The 19274-nt window shown below is 40.9% G+C and overlaps 1 protein-coding gene across 1 annotated transcript in view; it reads right to left on the reverse strand.

Annotated features, from left to right (window-relative positions):
* The window catches only part of TUT4 (terminal uridylyl transferase 4), a 3240181-nt gene that overhangs the window by 713513 nt on the left and 2507394 nt on the right, over positions 1-19274 (reverse strand). The window lies entirely within an intron of this gene.

Raw genomic sequence — 19274 nt, forward strand, 5'->3', positions numbered from 1 at the left:
TTAGTTCTCTGGGCACATAAAAAGGTTTGCATTTCAGAATCAGAAATTCCACATTTACTGAGCAATGTTCATTCACAATGTTACAGCTTTTGCACCAGCTATCATTAACAAAAATGCACACTCCGCCTTAGCTTTTCCACACAGAGCTAGGCTCCTATCAGCTCTGAACAAAGTAAAACCTTCAAGGCTTACATCACTGTCACTAATCCTGTTATTTAACCAAGTCTCTGTACAGATTAACAGACAGGGATTTCTCACCTTGTTTGTGGTGGTGAGCTCTAGCCTGAGCAAGTCCATTCTGTTGTGTAATGAGCATACATTTGCTAACAGAATAGAGGGAAGTGCAGGCCTGTGACGGTTTGTTTTCAATCTGGCAGCAATTCCAGCTCTGCAGCCTCTTTTCCTGGTTCTGTTACATCTCTTCCTTTTGGGTCTCATCCTGATTATTCCAGAACCTTCCATTCCCTGATTTAGGTACTTTGAAGCTTGTTTGATTAGGATGTTGAGTTCCAGCAGTTCCGTGAGTGTTATAGGGCCCAGATGCCCCGTAGTAAGCAGGGAATCCAGCCAGAACAATGACACAATTGAATACTTGATTTCCAGAAGTTTCTTTCTGCTATAAGTTACTGTATCATTTAAATGACTGGAAAATGATTTTCTCATTTTTCTGCCAGAAAAATAAGACAGATTAAGCAATCCTGCATCATGAGCTAACACAGCCACATTCTCCCTGGTGCTGCCATTTTTTATATAGGGGTGTGTGTGTGTGTATAAAAAAAATATATATATATATATATATATATAAAGAGAGAGAGAGAGAGAGAGAGAGATATTAATTACACACACATCCTGCAAATGGGTTCCTTTCCCCTTGCGACCACCAAGTACTAGGGAAAAGCTCCAGCTTCACTACAACTCGGATCTTGATAAGTCAGGAAAAGAAAGAATGAATGAATATTTTAAACAGAATACAGTATGTACTGAAATTGGGTCATTGTACTTTGTTACTTATTTAGCCTCAAATTCAAAGGATTTATCTTCAACTGTCTCAGTGTTTGATATAAACAGGTCAATATTGCACATAAAAACTCTGTAATGCATAATTTGTTCTTTGATATATGCACCATGTGTGTTAACAGCTGCTACTTGATGTATTACACATTTTGTCTTGCCCTAGTGGCCCAGTAATGGCTAAAAAGGGTCTGCCAACCAGTCTAATTACCAAGTTAAAAAACTTCAATTTCAGTGTGATGGAGTACAGTATAGTAGTATCAGTGGTGCAACTCACTTTTGATGCAGAAGGCTATGATTTCGATTCACACACCAGGCAGACTGATTGCTGACACTGCAATACAGTATAAGGGTGTTCTGCACTCCTAAGTATGTTGTGTTTTGGATGAGATGTCAAACAGAGGTCCAATCTGCCCGAGTTGGTGGTAGCCAAGGTGGATGTAAAAGATCCCATGGCCTCGATCCAAAAGAGTAGGGTGTCCTTTATTTTACACATTAAAATACATCATTTACATATTTACAAAAAGTAGATATTTATAGGCACACATATACACACTTCTATTTTTGCCATTTATCATTTTTTTAACATTGTTATTGATTGATATTCTTCCATAACTGACCCCCACTTCTTCTTCCGCAACCATAATGTAATATTTTTGCAATATATCTGCCAACATCCATTTTCCATTAAACAAAATTTCATTTAATCTTTCATTTCAAATAACCCATATTGCATGAAATTCTTAAGTACCCTTCTCACATATTCTTTTTACTTGTTCTTATAATATCCATAATTAATCATATTCACATTTATATTGTTTATGTGACTAATATTCTCAAAATATTTTCTTCATAAAGCTTTCTCCACAGTTTCACCACACTTTTAAAGTTAAAAAAACATGCGCGGTTGTCTCTCTCACTCCACAAAATAAACGCACTCTTTTAACTTTCTTTTTATATTCTCTACTATCTTAGTACATCACTTTTTCCTGACTTTACTGCCTTTAATCACTTCTTCTGGTAAATTTTCCCATGGATTTAAATAATAATAATATTGCATCATCATATTATACCACATCCTTCTATCCTTCTCTATATCATCAGTTTCTTTTCTTTTCTAGGTTAGTATTTTTTCTTGATACTTTTTAATGTCTTCATTTACATATTTTTTTCTCTTTCTCTTATTCTCATCACCTCCCAGAATATTTTCTACTTATATTTAAACATTCTTACTATTAATTTCTTATTTTCTTCCTTTACACAATAATACTCTATACAAGTTTTAAAAGCAAAAAAATACAACTGCATTTAGTAACCCCAATCCCCATTCATCTTCACTCATATACATTATACACTCTTTTCACTTGGTTTAATCTTGAACCGCATATGAAAGAAAACGCCAGTTGTTCAATTTCCTTTACCTACTTTTTTTGGATTTTATATATATATATATATATATATATATATATATATATATATATATATATATATATATATATATATATATATATATATATATATACACATGATCATATATATATATATGTATGTATATGCATGCTATTCTTCCCATGAATAGATAATTCATAAATAAGATAAACCTTTTTCCTGAATGCTAATCTATATATCCTCCACAGAAGACATATTTCTTTCTTTAATTAAACCCTCCCATTACATCCGTTTTCACCACATTACCAAACCTTTACTTTTATCTTTATTCAAGGTCATTCCCATTTCCCTTAAACATCCATTCAAACAAAACAGCACTTCCCTCATCCATATTTTGCTTTAGCAACTACAGCTGTACAACTATTTTGTCTGCATATGTCAAAACTACTGGAATCACCATTTCCTTTTGCATCACATATCTAGCATCTTTCACTTTATAAGCTATTTCATTCATTATCACATTCATTACCAGTGCAAACAACATTCCACTCATGGGTTTATACTTGTCTTATACCACACTTCATGCATGTTTCTTTACACAGCCATCCATTCTCTAACACGTTCACTCTGTTATTATGATATGGTGACATACACATTCTCTTAATTCTATTATCTATTCCATACATCTCCATATCATCCCACAAAGCATCATGTCATAGTGTATCAAATGCCTTGCTGATATCACCTAAGTTTCACTTCCTTTTACTTATATCATAATCCACAACCTCTCTCACAACCAATAACAATTCTTTACATCCCCTCCTTTTTATACCATATATAATTTCTTCCATAATAGCCCTCACTCTTCCTTCCATTCTCCTCTATATTATTCACATAAATATTTATATGTGTTATTCAGTGTGACGGGTCTCCATTTCTTTTATTTCACTCTTCTTATTTTTATTCCATATGAATTTTAACTGAACTCTTCATTAATAAACCCTTCTTCCAACCATTCATTCAGTACATTTACAAGATACTCTCTTCGATAGTCCACTAATTTCTTGAAGATTCTATACCCTACACCCGCGCCTGATACTGCATCAACATTTACTTTCCTAATGTTCATCCTATTAACAGTAATTCTTTTTCAAATGTTTCCTTTACTCATTCTGGAAATTACTTTTACTTTCCATTCTCTCTCATTTTTTTTCCTCTTGTACATTTTCCACATGCTGTACTACAATACTGATAATATGCTTGTGTGTTCTTTTTACCTCTTCTTTTACACCGTTCATTTCCCTCATTATACTAATATCCTATTTTATTATTTTACCTTACTATGCACATACTTCCCTCCCTTGTAAATAATATTGCTGCCTAACGAGTAATGCCTTATTTTTTTCTTGATTTCTTTTATATATTTCTGTTTCCTATCATAACACTCTTGTATACATTTTTCCATACTTCACTTTCTCTTCCTTTCTTACATCATCATGCCATTGGGGAAAAAAACACTTTTTATACTTCTTTTTAAATTGAATCCATCATTCAGACCATTTTTATGCATTTTTATAGAGGTCCTGCACGGCTACATGGTCCTTACAAATCTGTAATACTTCTCATGCTCCAATTTCATCCCATAGTCTCAATCTCTCATTTATTTTGTATGTCCCTTTCCTATTTTAATATCCTCCCTTTCTTCCATCACCTCCATTCATATTGCTAAATGGTCTGAAAAATTTGTCACACCTATATCACCATCTGCTACTCCCAAACCTTCTGATAATACAAAATAACCAATTTCAGATCAAAGTGCCCAATTCTACAAGTCCATTGACTTTTGTTCCACACAGTTAATTTACCAGTTTATCACTCCCTGTATTTTTAGATCATTCCCTTTCTTTTTACATGTTCCCCTTAAATCACAATTAAAGTACTCCACAATTAAAATTTTCATGTTAACTACCATGTAGTCTAACATTTTAATATTTGTTGAAACATATTCTCTCTTTCCTTACTAGTTATATATGCATATAATTCTGTAAGTCTAGAAACATGCTCTCTCTACCTCACATCCACAAAATGTTACCTTCCTATCCTCATCAACATTGCATTTAGTATATTCACTATTTTTAAACAACACAGCCACTACAGAACAATGTTCACTTCCTAAGCTCCATATCATATTTCCACCCTGCAATTTTTCTGTTTACTGTCTTTCTTCACATGTCAGAAATCTTAAAGCAACAACATCCACATCACATTTAACACATCATTCCAGTACCCCTGTTCTTCTTACAATATTAATATTGTTCACATTTACTGAAAATACTCTAAAGTTGTCAATTGTGCTTTTTAAGTTTAGGGGAATACTTTTACATTTTAGTTTTCTTATGTTTACCGTTCCCCATTTGAATATCTTTTCTTGGGTTTACGTACAAATAATTCTTCATACCTAGAATCAGATTTTGACTGGCTAGACCTTCAAAAAAATAAGTAACAATCTCTTCACCTGACTTCTCTTCCTGCATGCACTCTCTCTCATTTAGCCCCTTCTACATTTTTTTGTTCACCTATTTCATCCACTTCCCCAGCTTAATGTTGTTCTTCCATGTGCAAGTTTTCTTCTCCTTTCATACGTTCATAGGTAGGTACTAGGCTATTGGTCCTAGGGCCTATATAAGCCTAGCCAAGGGTACCCTGGCTTTCACCACCCAAGAAAATTATTTTCCTGTGCCACTGTCGAGCAGAGCCACAGAAGTGATCCCTGGGGTGAATATCCTATCTCCCATCCAATCATCAAGATTTTTCTTGAACAGTGCTAATGAGGAGCTTTGTTTGATATAGATAGGTAGTTTGTTCCAGAGTATGGGAAGTCTCTGGGACAGGAATCTATCCCTCCAGCATGTTCTGTTTATTGTGGCGATGAGGTTTAGGTCCCAAGAGCGTGTAGCTTGTAGGGATTGGGATTTCTTTAAGTGGAGCATGTCTAAAAGCTCTGGGTTTGACATAGCTTTGTGTGTTAGGCAGAGATCGCCTCTGAGTAGGTGATATGCAATGGAGTAAAGCTGCGTTTTTTTGAGATGGTCTGCATAGGGCATCCCTTTGAGGCAATCCTCTTTGTGAGGTATTTCTGTTGCCTTTCCAGTTGTTGTAGATGTCTTGTGAGGTACATACCAAAAGGGGCATCGTACTCTATAATGGGTCTAATGAGTGACGAGTAGTGGGGAACAATGACTTCTTTTTTCCTGGATGAGAAACCTTTTGTGATGAGGTATACCACATAGAAGGATTTCCTGACTACTGTGGCGATGTGATTATCAAAGGAGAGACTACTGTCCACCTGTGTCCCAAGGTCTCTTATCACACTTTCAGTGTTAAGTAGACTACCACCTAATGGGTACTGAGTTTTTACCAAAAGGAATGACAATGCATTTTTTAGCATTGAGCTTGAGGCCATGGCTTTAACACCAGGCATCTGTCTCAGCAAGACCCTTTTGTAGGATGTCCACATCTTTTGGAGTTTTGATTATGGCTCCTAGTTTGCAGTCATCTGCAAACTTCATTAGCCAAATACCTTCTGTGTTGGCCTGTACTTCAGAGAAGTAGATACCAAACAGAAGAGGACCCAGGACTGAACCCTGTGGTACTCCACTTGTCACTGGTCTGAAGCTGGATTTGGAGTCTGCTACTTTCACAGTGTGGTTTCTGTCAGTGAGCCAGTTGGCAACCCATCTTGTGACATAGGGATTTATATTTAGTTTAGTGAGTTTATCTATAATTCCAGAGTGATGGTGTCAAAAGCCTTAGCGAGATCTAGATAGGCTGTGTGAACCACCTTACCCTCATCTACGGCTTTGGTGACTGCTTCAAAGAAGTCTATCAGGTTTAGGAGACATGATCTGCCTTTTACAAACCTGAACTGGGTGGGGTCCTGAGTTTGGAGATTACCGATGTCATTGTTTATAAGTTCCATGATGATACGCTCCATAGCCTTGCAGACCAGGCTCATTAGGCTAATGGGGCGGTAGTTTCTGGGGTCTGTGGTGGCTCCCCCTTTGTGGAGTGGGATAACTGTTGCTGTGCACCATTCAGTGGACACATAGCCTGAGGTGAGGCTATGATTGAACATGGTACTTAGGTGGGGTGCCAGTTCGTTCTGTAGTTCATGTAAAACACAGCCTGGGATGTCGTCAGGTCCCATGGATGCTGTGTTCTTGGCTTTGGATAGTGTGTTTTTTACCTGTGCAGCCGTGATTACAGGAACTTTGCATTCTTCTGGTAAAGAGATGGGCCCTTTAGGGGATGACAGAGGGGTAAAGTTAGCACTGAACTATCTGCCAGAATGTTGGCAATATCCGTTGGTTCTGTATATTTAGTGCCATTGTGCTGTAACTCAGAGCAGATCTGAGTGTTGCCATTGAGATTCTTGACATAGCTATAGAATGCTTTGTGGTTGTCTTTAGTCAGTGGCGATTTTGTTTTCATAACTAGCTTTGGAGGATTTTATGAGGGATCTCCGCTTCTTACTGAAGCTGACCAGGGAGTTTCTCCAATCATGAGCTTTTACTCTTTTTTGCAACAGTCTCTTTTTTCTGTTGTAGAGTTTGTTTATGGCAGGGGACCACCAGATTGGCTTCCTTTTTTTGGAGGATAGCATCTTGGTTCTGTTAGGGATTGCACAATCCATGTACTCGTGTAAGTGCTTATAAAGTGCATTTGTGTAGGATTCAGCAGTCATACTTCTATTGTCCATCAGCATGGGTGTCGTGAAGTTTGCCACTTCTGTCTTAAGAAGCGTGAAGTTAGCTTTGGAGAAATGTTTTACTGTGGTTTCCCTAATGGGGGGTGGGGGAGGGATGTGGATGTCTACGGTGATTAGCTTATGGTCGGATCTGACCAATGAGGAATTGACCTCTGGTGTGGAGCACCAGTTGCCCATGTTGGTAATAACCAGGTTTAGGATATTGCTGCCCCTGGTGGGGGTATGAATAAGTTGATCCATGGCATTGGAATTTATGAATTCCAGAAAACGTTGAGCACAAGAGTTGGTACATGAGTAGTTTTCCCAGTTAATGGTAGGGTAGTTGAAATCGCCCATTATTAGGGTGTTAGGTTGTACCCTAATATTTTCCAGTGTATTAACAAATGAGGAGTGGGAATCCTGGGGCATGGTGGGGGATCTGTAGCAAGCTACAATTTGGATTGCGGTCTTGCCCAGAGTTAGTTGCACTTGGATAATTTCGGCTGCATTATGCTGAGCAACTAGCCTGGAGGTGTGGATATCCTTAATGAATATGGACACGCCTCCACCTTTAGTGTTTCGGTCCAGGTTAGGTGGCCGAAAGGTGTGGTATGAATTATAGCCTGGTAATGCAGGGGTACTCTCTGGAGCCTTGAACCAGGTCTCTGTCACCGTACAGATGTCGATGTTCTCCATTTTAAGGAGTGCTTCGAGAGAGTGCATTTTGAGGTTTAGACTTCTAGCATTGAGTAGCAATACCCTCAGATTCTTCTTGCCTGTACCTGTTAGGGTGGTGAATTTGTCATTTGAACCTTGCCTAAAAAAGGCACTATAGGGGTTTCCCTTCTTTGTCACTGTTTAATCCATCCAAAAATCAGTGCACCACCCAGCAACAGCCCCTAAGGCAAAACAATGTACCTAACACTTTAGTCATAGGTGACTCTATAGTCCGGCACACTGATGTCCCTCTCACCAGGTTGAACAAGGAGAAAATTACAGTCAGCTGCCTGTCGTGTGCCAAGATCTGCCACATAACGCATGCACTCAAGTCACTCCACAACAAGTACAAATATGACAATGTCATTGTCCATGTTGGAGTGAATGACTTGAGACGTACCTCCCTGGACTACATGAAAAGAGACATGGAAGAGCTCTTGGATCATGTGGCCCAGGCAGGTATGACCCTAGCCCTGAGTAGCATCCTGCCTTCGCCCAGAATGATACCACAATATAAGGACAAAATGATTGACTTCAACAATTGGCTAAGCTTCTGGTGTCATTCAAAGGGGATCCAGTATCTGTCTGCCAGGGACGACATGATTGACAGACCACGATGCTTTGCCAGAGATGGTCTGCACCTGTTGCCTCTGGGATTCAGGTTACTGGCTAAGGTTCTTGCCACCCCTATAGTGCCTTTTTTAGGCAAAGTTCAAAGGACAAAACCACCACCGTAACAGGTACAAGCATGCAAAATCTGAAGGTAATGCTACTCAATGCTAGAAGTCTAAACCTCAAAATGCACTCTCTCGAGACACTCCTAAAAATGGAGAACATTGATATCTGTGCAGTAACTGAGACCTGGTTCAAGGCTCCAGAGAGCACCCCTGCAATACCAGGCTACAACTCTTACCACACTTTTCGGCCACCAAAGCAGGACCGAAACACTAAAGGTGGAGGAGTGTCAATATTCACCAAGGATATTCACACAACCAGGCTAGTTGCCCAACACAATGCATCTGAAATTCTCCAGGTGCAACTAACACTAGGTAAGACTGCAATCCAAATTGTAGCTTGCTACAGATCCCCCACCATACCCCAAGATTCTCACTATACCTTTCTAAACATACTGGAAAATATTAAGATAAAACCAAACACCTAATACTTGGTGATTTTAACTACCCTGCCATTAACTGGGAAAACTACTCATGTACCAACACCTTTGCTCAACGGTTCTTGGAATTCATAAATTCCAACGCCCTGGATCAACTAATCCATAGTCCCACCAGGGGCTCCAATATCCTAGACCTGGTCATTGCCAACATGGGAAATCAATGCTCCACACCTATGGTCACCCCCTCATTAGTCAGGTCTGACCATAAGCTAATCACCCTTAACATCCACATACCGCCCCTCAGTAAGGAAACCTCCATAAAAAACTTCTCCAAAGCCAACTTCATGCTACTCAAGTCAGAAGTGACAAATTTCATGACACCCATGCAGACAGGAACTGAAAGTTCAATTGCTGAATCCTACACTAAGGCACTGTATGAGCACATCCGCTCATGCATGAATCGTGCCATCCCAAATAGAACCAAGATGCTCTCATCCAAAAAAAGGAAGCCAATCTGGTGGTCCCGTGCCATAAACAAACTTTACAACAAAAGGAAGAAACTGTTGCAGAAAAGAGGAAAACCCCAGGATGCAAAAAACTTCCTTACCAGCCTCAGTAAGAAACTAAGATCCCTCATAAAATCCTCCAAAGCTAGTTACGAAAATAAAATTGCCAAAGATTCCAAAGACAACCACAAGGCATTCTATAACTATGTCAAGAATCTAAATGGCAATGCTCAGATCTGCTCTGAGTTAAAACAGAATGACATTAAATATACTGATCCCAAGGATATTGCCAATATCCCAGCATATCGATTCAGTGCCAACTTCACCCCCCTCTCACCCCCTAAATGGCCCATCCCAATACCGGAAGATTGCCAAATTCCGGTAATAACGGCCACACAGGTAAAAAACGCACTCTCCAAAGCTAAGAATACAGCATCCATGGGACCAGATGACATCCCGGGCTGTGTACTACATAAACTACAATATGAACTGGCACCTCACCTAAGTGTCATGTTTAATCATAGCCTCACCTCAGGTTTCGTGCTCAATGAGTGGTGCAGACATACAGTTGTCTCACTCCACAAGGGGGGATCCACCTTGGATCCTGGAAACCACCGTCCCATCAGTCTGACAAGCCTGATCTGCAAGGCCATGGAGCGCATTATCATGGAACTTATAAACAAAGACATTGGCAACCTTCAAACCCTGGACCCCACCCAGTTTGGGTTCGTGAAGGGCCGATCTTGTCTCCTGAACCTGATTGACTTCTTCGAATCAGTCTCCAGAGACATGGACAAGGGTAAGGTGGTCCACACAGCCTATCTAGACCTTGCCAAGGCCTTTGACATCATCCCCCACTCTGGAATCATAGATAAACTTACTAAGCTGGGCATTAATTCCTACGTCACCCAATGGGTTGCTAACTGGCTTACTGACAGAACCCACACTGTAAAAGTAGCCAACTCCAAATCCAGCTCCAGACAAGTGACAAGTGGAGTACCTCAGGGTTCAGTCCTGGGACCGCTCTTGTTTGGCATCTACTTCTCTGAAGTACAGGCCAACACTAAGGGACTCTGAATAACAAAGTTCGCAGATGACTGCAAACTGCCATTATTGAATCCCCAAATGATGTAGATACTCTACAAAAGGGCCTTACAGAAACAGATGCTTGGTGCCAGAGCCATGGGCTCAAGCTCAATGCCAAGAAATGTATAGTTATTCCCTTTGGGAAAAAACATGTATCCGTGAATTACCATATAGGTGGCAGTACACTAAACACCGAAAGTGTGATGAGAGACTTAGGGACACAGGTGGACAGTGGTCTCACCTTCGATAACCACATCGCCACAACTGTCAGGAAATTCTATGTGGCACACCTCATCACTAAGGGCTTTTCATCCAGAAAAAAGGAGGTCATTGTCCCACTGTATTCATCCCTCATTAGACCCATTATAGAATATAACGCCCCGTTTGGTATGTACCTCTCAAGACATCTGCAACAACTGGAAAGGCAGCAGAAATACCTCACTAAAAGAATCACAGGCCTAAAGCAGATGCCCTATGCTGACCGCCTTAAAAAACTCCAGCTATACTCTGTCGCATATCGTCTACTCAGAGGCGATCTCTGCTTAACATACAAGGCCATGTCAAACCCAGAGCCCAATCCCTCAGAGCCACGTGCTCCAGGGATCTAAACCTTGTCATCACAATAAACAGAACATGGTGGAGGGATAGGTTCCTGACCAGAGACTCCCCAGACTCTGGAATAGATTGCCCATACATGTCAAGCAGAGTGCCTCTTTGGCCCTCTTCAAAAAGAACCCTGACGATTGGATGGGAGAAAGGAAATTCACCCCGGGGATCTCGTCAGTCGCCCTGCTAGACAGGGATCCAGGGAAGTAAATAGTGTGGGAAGAAATAGCCAGGGAATTGTTATGGCTAGGCTTGTATAGGCCCTAGGGCTGATAGCCTAGTATCAACCTATGAACCTAAGATTCCAGCACACCATCAACTCCATAAGATTTTCTCATCTCTTTCACAATATTATCAACAGCTAAACACAGACCTTGCATGCATTTTTTAACACCATTTTTTTTCAGTACATCAGTTCTAAACTGCAAAGTAACATTTAAGTTACTACCAGACAACAAATAATTGCTCCATGGATAAATGCCTTTCTTTTTTCACACAGTTCCAGAAATGTCATCATCAGTCCATCAGTTTCAAATGTTAATTCACAGAAAGTAACTGTTACAATATGTATAAAAGACTGAATATCTGGCCCAATTTGTAATGAGTGATAAAGGTATGAGCAGATGCCCATGTAGCTACTGTACAAATGTTATCTAAGGAGGCTCGGGCATGAAAAACTGTGGAAGCAGCTACAGCTCTCGTCGAATGAGCTTTTACAGAACATGGTGGTTGAAGTCCCTTTGAAGTATAAATAAAAATAACGCAATCTCTAATCCATTTAGCTAATGTAGCCTCAGCAACTGGGTTATCTAGCAAAAGTGAGGAAAAGGCAAAAAACTGGTCAGACTTCCTGATATCTTTTGTTCTGTGAAGGCAGAAATGTAACTGTCTATGGACGTCTAATTAGTACAGGCAGTATTCTCCCCTATTGGAGAAATTAGGAAAAAAGACTGGTATGTGTAAGGTTTGACAGATATTGGATTCCAAAACAACCTTTGGTAAAAAGGAAGGATTAGTTTTGAGAGAAACCCTGTCTTTGTGAAATATTAGATAGTGGGGTTTGCAGGACAAGGCTTGAATTTCTGATTCCCTTTTGGCCAAAGTAATTGCTATTACAAATATAGTTTTCCTGGTCAAAAATTTTAATTCACAGGTAGCCGATGATTCAAAAGGAGGTAATATGAAGCAAAGAAGGACCAAGGGTAAATCCCATGGGGTGCTGGGTTCTTTAAAGGGTGACCTTAGCATGAGTGTTCCTTTTAAATAGGCCTTACACACTTTACAGGAAATTAGAGTAGATCCATCAAAACTGATATGAAAGTTGGATATCACATTCAGGTGTACTCTAATGTGAAAGCTGAAGAGCCAGACTGATAAAGAAAAGCCAAAAATTATAGAACCTTATCCACAGGAGCTGCATAAGGGTCAACATCCTTGTCAAGAGCCCATCTGGCAAACCTTTCCCATTTACTATTGTACACTTTTCTAGCTGAAGGCTTGTGATGAGCTATAATGATTTGCTGGACTGGTGATGTGATAGAAGAAAGCCTGGCAATCATGGGAATTGCAGAAGCCATGGAGTGAGCTTGAGATTCGGATGAACCATTCCTTCTGGGTGAGATAGCAGATCTGGAGCTGGGTCCAAAATCCAAGCTTTCCAAAGTAGATGAGGCCAAAGGAAGGGGAACCATACCTGTCAAAGCCAAAATGGAGCAATGAGGATTATTATGTTCATCAACCTCTTGGCTTTCTTTACAAACTGAGATATCAGAGCAGTCGGAGGAAAGGCATACAGAAGAATGGTGGTCCAATCATGGAGAAGAGCATTTCTGGGTGACTCCCCTGTATGGGGGATTAGGGCAAACTAATTGCTGCACTTGTTGTTCAGAGGGGAAGCAAATATTATGCAGTAAGGCTGGCCCCAGTGCTGGAAAATATTTTTCACCACTGACGGATTGAGAGACTACTTGTGAGGTATCAGGATAGATCTTTTCAGTTTGTCCGTTATGTTGGAGCTCCCTGGAATGCGTGTTGCTGTTAGAAAGTGGTTGGAAAAAATCAGCCATTGCCAAACTCTGAGGACTTCTCGACAAAGTGGATACGATTTGGTTCTCCCTTGTTTGTTGATATACCAGACTACCGACATATTGTCCATCTGAACTGGCACTGTTGCCAAGGGGGGGGGGGGCATGTTGAAATGCTTGCAATGCTAACACCACCACCCTCATCTCTAAAACACTGATGTGGAAATTGGCCTCTGTCTGAGGCCAAGTACCTTGGACTGTCCTTCCCAGATAATGCCGCCCCAACCTATCTGGGCAATGTCCATGGTCATTAAGGCTTGGGGCTCTGGAATGAGATATGGACGGCCTGAAAGGATGTCTCTGGACTGAATCCACCATAACAGGTCTTGTTTGTAATGACTGGTGATCAGAATGTGATTGGACTCGGGTTGATTTGTTAATGACCATTGGGAGGCCAGAAGCCATTGAAGGAATCCGCATGTGACACCTGGCTAAAGGAACTAAGGTAATGGAAGCTGCCATAGATCCCAGAGCTTGCAGAATGAGCTTCACTGAAACACTTCTGTTCTGGGTAATGTGATTTACTTGTGTTTTGATCTTCTGGAGTTTTTCTAATGGAAGTGAAGCTATTCCCATCATGGTGTTCAGTCGGGGTCCAATAAATTCCAACTGCTGAGTGGGTTCTAGATGTGACTTTTCATAATTTATTGTCATTCCTAAGGTAGTACAAAGATGGAGGGTGTAATCTCTTGCCATTAGGAGTTGATGCTTGGTGGTAGTAGTGAGGAGCCAGTCATCTAGATATGGAAAAACTTGATACCCTAGCAGTCTGAGATGAACTGCCATGCATTTGGTAAACACACTGGGGGCTGGGGTGAGACCAAAGGGCAGTGCTCTGAACTGATAATAACTGGCTCCCAGCTGGTAGCACAGGAATCTTCTGAAGTCTTTGTCCACTTTTATGCGATAATATGCATCCTGAAGGTCTACTGAGCACATCCAATCATCTTTTTCCAAGAACGGATGTATTGACTGAACCGAGACCATATGGAATTTGGTTTGTTGAACTGACTTGTTGAAGTGGCTGAGATCCAAGATGGGTCTCCAGTCTCCTGTCATTTTGCGCACTAAAAGAATCTTTGAGTAAAATCCGGATCCCTTCTGGTCTGGGGGGATTCCTTGGATGACTTTTGTCGAGCAGTTTTTGAAACTGCTGCACCCCTGATACTAGGTGGAACATCGGATTGGTTGTAAGGAGGAATGACATAACCTCTGGAAATGATCCTCTGCACCATTTGTCCAAAGTCACTTGTAGCCAGGTGGATTGGTGCAGAGATAAATGTCCCCTGACTGCCCCCAGAGGAGGGGAATTTGGGCCTCCATTCAGGAGCGCTGGTAGGAGTTTCCAGAGAAGGAATCCCTGGACCCCTGGTTGTGCGGGCCACTTCTGGCTCTGGAATGGCATCTTCCGTTGTTACCTCCCCCTCTGCCCTGGGAGAAGTCTTTGCCATGTCAGTCCTGGAAAGGCCCTTGGGAATTTTTAAACCATAGCCTCCCACTTCTCTGGTTCCTAGAGTAAGACTGTTGAGGAGTGGAGAAGCATATACCCACAGTAGAAATAGTCTTCCCATCTTTCTCACATCTGGTTACTGTATTCTTCACTTTAGGTCTGAAAAGGGATGATCTGTCAAACGGAGTGTTGATGAATGAAAATTTAAATTGCTCTGCAAAGTCACACAATCACATCCAGGCATATTTCCTGATGGCTACACCTGAACCCACTGCTCTTGTCATCCCTTCAGCTGCATGAGCAGTGAGCCTTATGGACGAGTTGGCTATTGATTCAAGAGTGACAAGCTGAGAGGCAACTTTATCTCAAACCCTTCAGCTACGGCTCCTGTGAGAGTATCTGATGGCTCTTTCATTAGATCTCTCTGTACTCTAGTGAAGTGTGCCATATAATTCAAAGACCTGAGAGCGAAGGATGATGAACCTTAAACATGCTTCCCAATCAATCCATTGTCCTAGACTTCTTGTTAGGAGGATGGACAGTAGAACTCTCTTCTGCAAGTTGCTTCTTTGTGGTTGCCGCTATCACCATGGCATCAACTGGGATACCCTCGGCCCAATGTTATTCATCCTTAGGAGCAGATAGAATTCTGTCAGGTGTCTTGGGAATCGGTTCAGTGGAATTCAGAATCTTCCAGGCCCACTGAACAATAAGATTGGTAAGGTCATCAGTGGATGGAGAGATCCAAGAAGTAGAGGGCTGGGCATGAAAAGCCTCCAGGTAAACCAATTCCTCCAAGGAAGTCTGAAGGGAGGTCCAGTCACCCCTCTGTTTTAGGATTTCAAAGATGTCTTTGAAGGAAACATCATCAGGGAGGTGACTTTGAGGAACCTTCCCCTTCATCGAAATCAGTGTCATCCATGAAAGACTCTTCAGGGGAGTCTAAGTGCTTCGTTGTGCACTATTTCTTCGCAGGTACTTCCTTGGTGGGACGGTCCGGAGAAGTATCCAAAGAGGAAACCACCAAAGTGGGTCATTCCTAAGGCTTTGGTGCCCCCTGTCCCTGGGATGAGGCTGGAGTGAGCTCTGGTCGAGAGGATAGGGATGATGCTTGACCTGACAGGTGTGGCAAGAACTGTGGACAAGGCCTTCGCCATGATCTGGAAGGCTGGCCCCACCACAGAGGGATGGGAGCCTGGAACTGAAATAGACTCCTTTGGAACCATGATCCCATCCCACACAGAGGAAGCTGCCTCCGAAGCAGAAGCCTGGGTCAAAGTCAAACTTACGAATGCTGAGGCACTGAGAAGCACGGATGGCTCCAAAATAATCAATGCAGAGCCCTGCCCCTTGGAACCAGCAAAGAAGCCTCAACCCCGGGAGTTCTCCAGTTCCGATAACCAGGAAGAACTCAAGGCAATCCTTGGTTCCAATAAAGAAGTTCTAGCTGGTGCTGAGACAGTCAGATCCAGGAGGGTCAGTGCCAGGGGCTCCAAAGGCTCAATAGGAGTTGGAGGAGGAAACTGCATCAATGCCGATGAAGGAGCAGTTCAGGTGCCAAGTTGGCTTGGAACCGAAGGAGGATGCAATCCCCTCATCATCATGAGCTGATTGACCAGTCTCATAATGTCCGATTCCAAAAGACTCTTAGTGGATCAAACAGACAAAACAGATGAAGATCTTGGAGGCCTTGGTTCTAAGAATGGACTGGGTGGAAGAAATCCTTGGTGAGATTTGAAATGAAAATTGCTTTGGTACCAATACCATTTCAGATGTCTGTACCAAGGTTTTAGATGTAGTCGAATCATCTGTGCATGTCAGTGCTGGAGAAACTGTTGGTACCAAAAGATGTTTTGTCAATTTTGTTGGTGGTTCCGAGGAGCTGCTCGGAGCTGATTGTTGTCTCTTTTTTGATTTGGAAGAGGAGGAGGGATGATGAGGATGAACTGGCTTCAGTTCTGGAAGCAGAAATGGCTTTCTCAAAATCCTCTTTCAGAAGACCTTTCAATATTAATTTGTTTGTCTGCTCAGTTAAAGTCCTGGCAGAGAATCCATAGCCAATTGCGCAGTCTTCCTGGATGTAGAAAACACCATGACAGTACACGCAAAAATCATGCCCATCTGAATTGGGCATTTTTCAATCGCATTTTTTGCACCTCTTAAAACCTGAGATGCCCTTCAAAACTTTATCTGCCATGTTAGGTAAATAAGGGGTCTAGCACTCAAGTGATACACACACACAGAGAAAGAAAGAACTTTTTTTTTTTTTTAGAAGAAAGTACAGAACAGTAAAATTACCAACTATGGTAATTAAGAAAATACCGATGATTGGTAACTAAAGAGGGAAAGAAGGGTATCAACAATGGCACTTGACAGGACTACCAAACGGTAGAAAGAAAACTCACACACACTAAACACTAGATAGAGGAGCAGGTGGTAAATACAAGTAGAGATGGATAGAAAAATAGACTGTATCTAAGAAAGGAGATTAATAAAGAGAAAAGAACTTACAAAATATAGCCCAAGCTCGAGAGAACGGATTGGATACATCTGATACTACGAAGTGGCAAACGAGGTCTGAGGTAATTTCAGAGGAGCATCATGGGTAGTGCCTAGCTCGAGAGTTTTGGAAGGCACAAGCTGAAATAAATGGCCGAGTTGGTTCCGAGGCTTGGAACCGAGCCCACACTCTAGGATGACGCGAAGACTGACATCAGATCAAATATTTCAAGCATGGGCATTAATGCCCTTCTAGCCTGTCAATATACCAAAACACTTGTTCCCATAAGTATCCAGGCTATTCTTAAGAATATAAAAAAACAAGTCCAGGAGGATGAGGTGCCCAAAACAAAACCAATAAACAGGAAAAAAGCACCAGCAAGCCATAACCACCTTAAAACATTTAATGTGTTCCACAGCAAGTAAAGCACAACACAGCACACAATGATAACGCTGAAACTACCAGTTCGTTTTCATCTCCAACTTCATCAGAAAAATGCTGACAATCCAAACCCCTCCCCATTTATACCTTTGCACACTGCCAAAACTTAAAATTATATGACACTTAATTCAATTTTAACCCTTTCCTAAACAAACCTTAAAAACAGGCATAATAAATACAACTTTTCCCTGTTTAAAACACTTTTAAAAATATCTAAAAACACACTTTCAAAACCTGTAGTAAATAAACAGATGGATACAAAAATGAATGCATGTTAAAAATGAATAAATGAATGTAAAAAAAATCAAATAAAATCACTCTTGTTGAACAATATTTCAAACCACGTGTGTGAAATTCATAACTTCGCTGCTCTTAATTTTAAAACTGGGGCTAGGGAGACCATGTCATTCAAACCCAGCCACCTATTAGCTTCTAATACCAGTTGCCAGTAAACCTTTCTATGTTCTTAAGAATATATAAACTAGTACTTGCTTTAATTTAATTTGGTAGTCTCTTCCATGCATCACCTGTTCTCTCTCAGAGAAACAATTCCTACTGAATCTTCTGCATAGGTTGCCTGATAATTCTCTAGTACTTTTTGATAACACCAAACATTCCCAAAAGACAGTTGACTCTCAATGCCCTATATACCTGAACAAGACCTCTTCTTAGATATCTGTGAGACACTGTACAAGTTCAGATATTTTAGTCTTTCATATTAACTTAAAATTTCACACCCATAGATGTCCTTGGTATATTTCTACTGTACTCTTTCCAGTTTACTCAAGCTTGTTTTCTTATAAGGTTTCCATATTGTTATTCCATACTCAAGTTTGGGTCTAATGTAACAAACAAACAATGACTTCATCATTTCTTACTTCCTAGACTTTATAAATCTTTTTATACTTGCTTACTTATGTAATCTCTGTAAAGAGTCGGTTTGTAATATGTAATGCTGGTATTATGTAATGCTGTATCTGCTTACCCTTGGAGCTTTTCTCCCCGGGCCTCCGCTGAAAATGGACATGCATCCAGTCGGACTATCCCGGTCAACAAATGTAAAATAAAAAATAAAAAAATAAATACAACCTGTAGTTCTATAATTAGGAGTTATGGCCTTACCATAACCTGGTATCTGTGTTGTCCCATTTCATTATTCCTCACCACTGGATCTGATATCGGATCTGAACCGGCCATTCCAAAAGTCTGATACTACAAGTCTCAAGCTCCTCCCACTGCTATAGTGCATCTCCTCTAACTACTAATTTTTTTCTGAATTCTCACTCTCCGCCTCTAAACTCTCCATAGCTTTTTTCTCCTCCCCCATCCCGCGGCTTCCCTTAGGCCTCTTCCTTGCTGCTGTAGGAGCCCTCCAGCACCATATAGCAGCTCCAAAGAGTAGGGGAAGTTCCCTGATGCCTTTTCCAAATTTACCCTAGTAGTGTAAATACCACCATGGGTCTCCACCCCCGAGAAGCTGGTACTAACCTAGTGGGACTAACCCAGTCAACAAAGGATAAATACATACAATAATTAAATAAATGATTAACATTTAGCAGAGTATATAACGTTTGCTTTTAACATTTCTATTGAGCTAACCCTTTACATGTAGAGTTGCTTAAA

The sequence above is a fragment of the Protopterus annectens genome, chromosome 10.part0 (assembly GCF_019279795.1).
Source record: "Protopterus annectens isolate FY-2018-M chromosome 10.part0, PAN1.0, whole genome shotgun sequence".
NCBI classification, from domain to species: Eukaryota; Metazoa; Chordata; order Ceratodontiformes; family Protopteridae; genus Protopterus; species Protopterus annectens.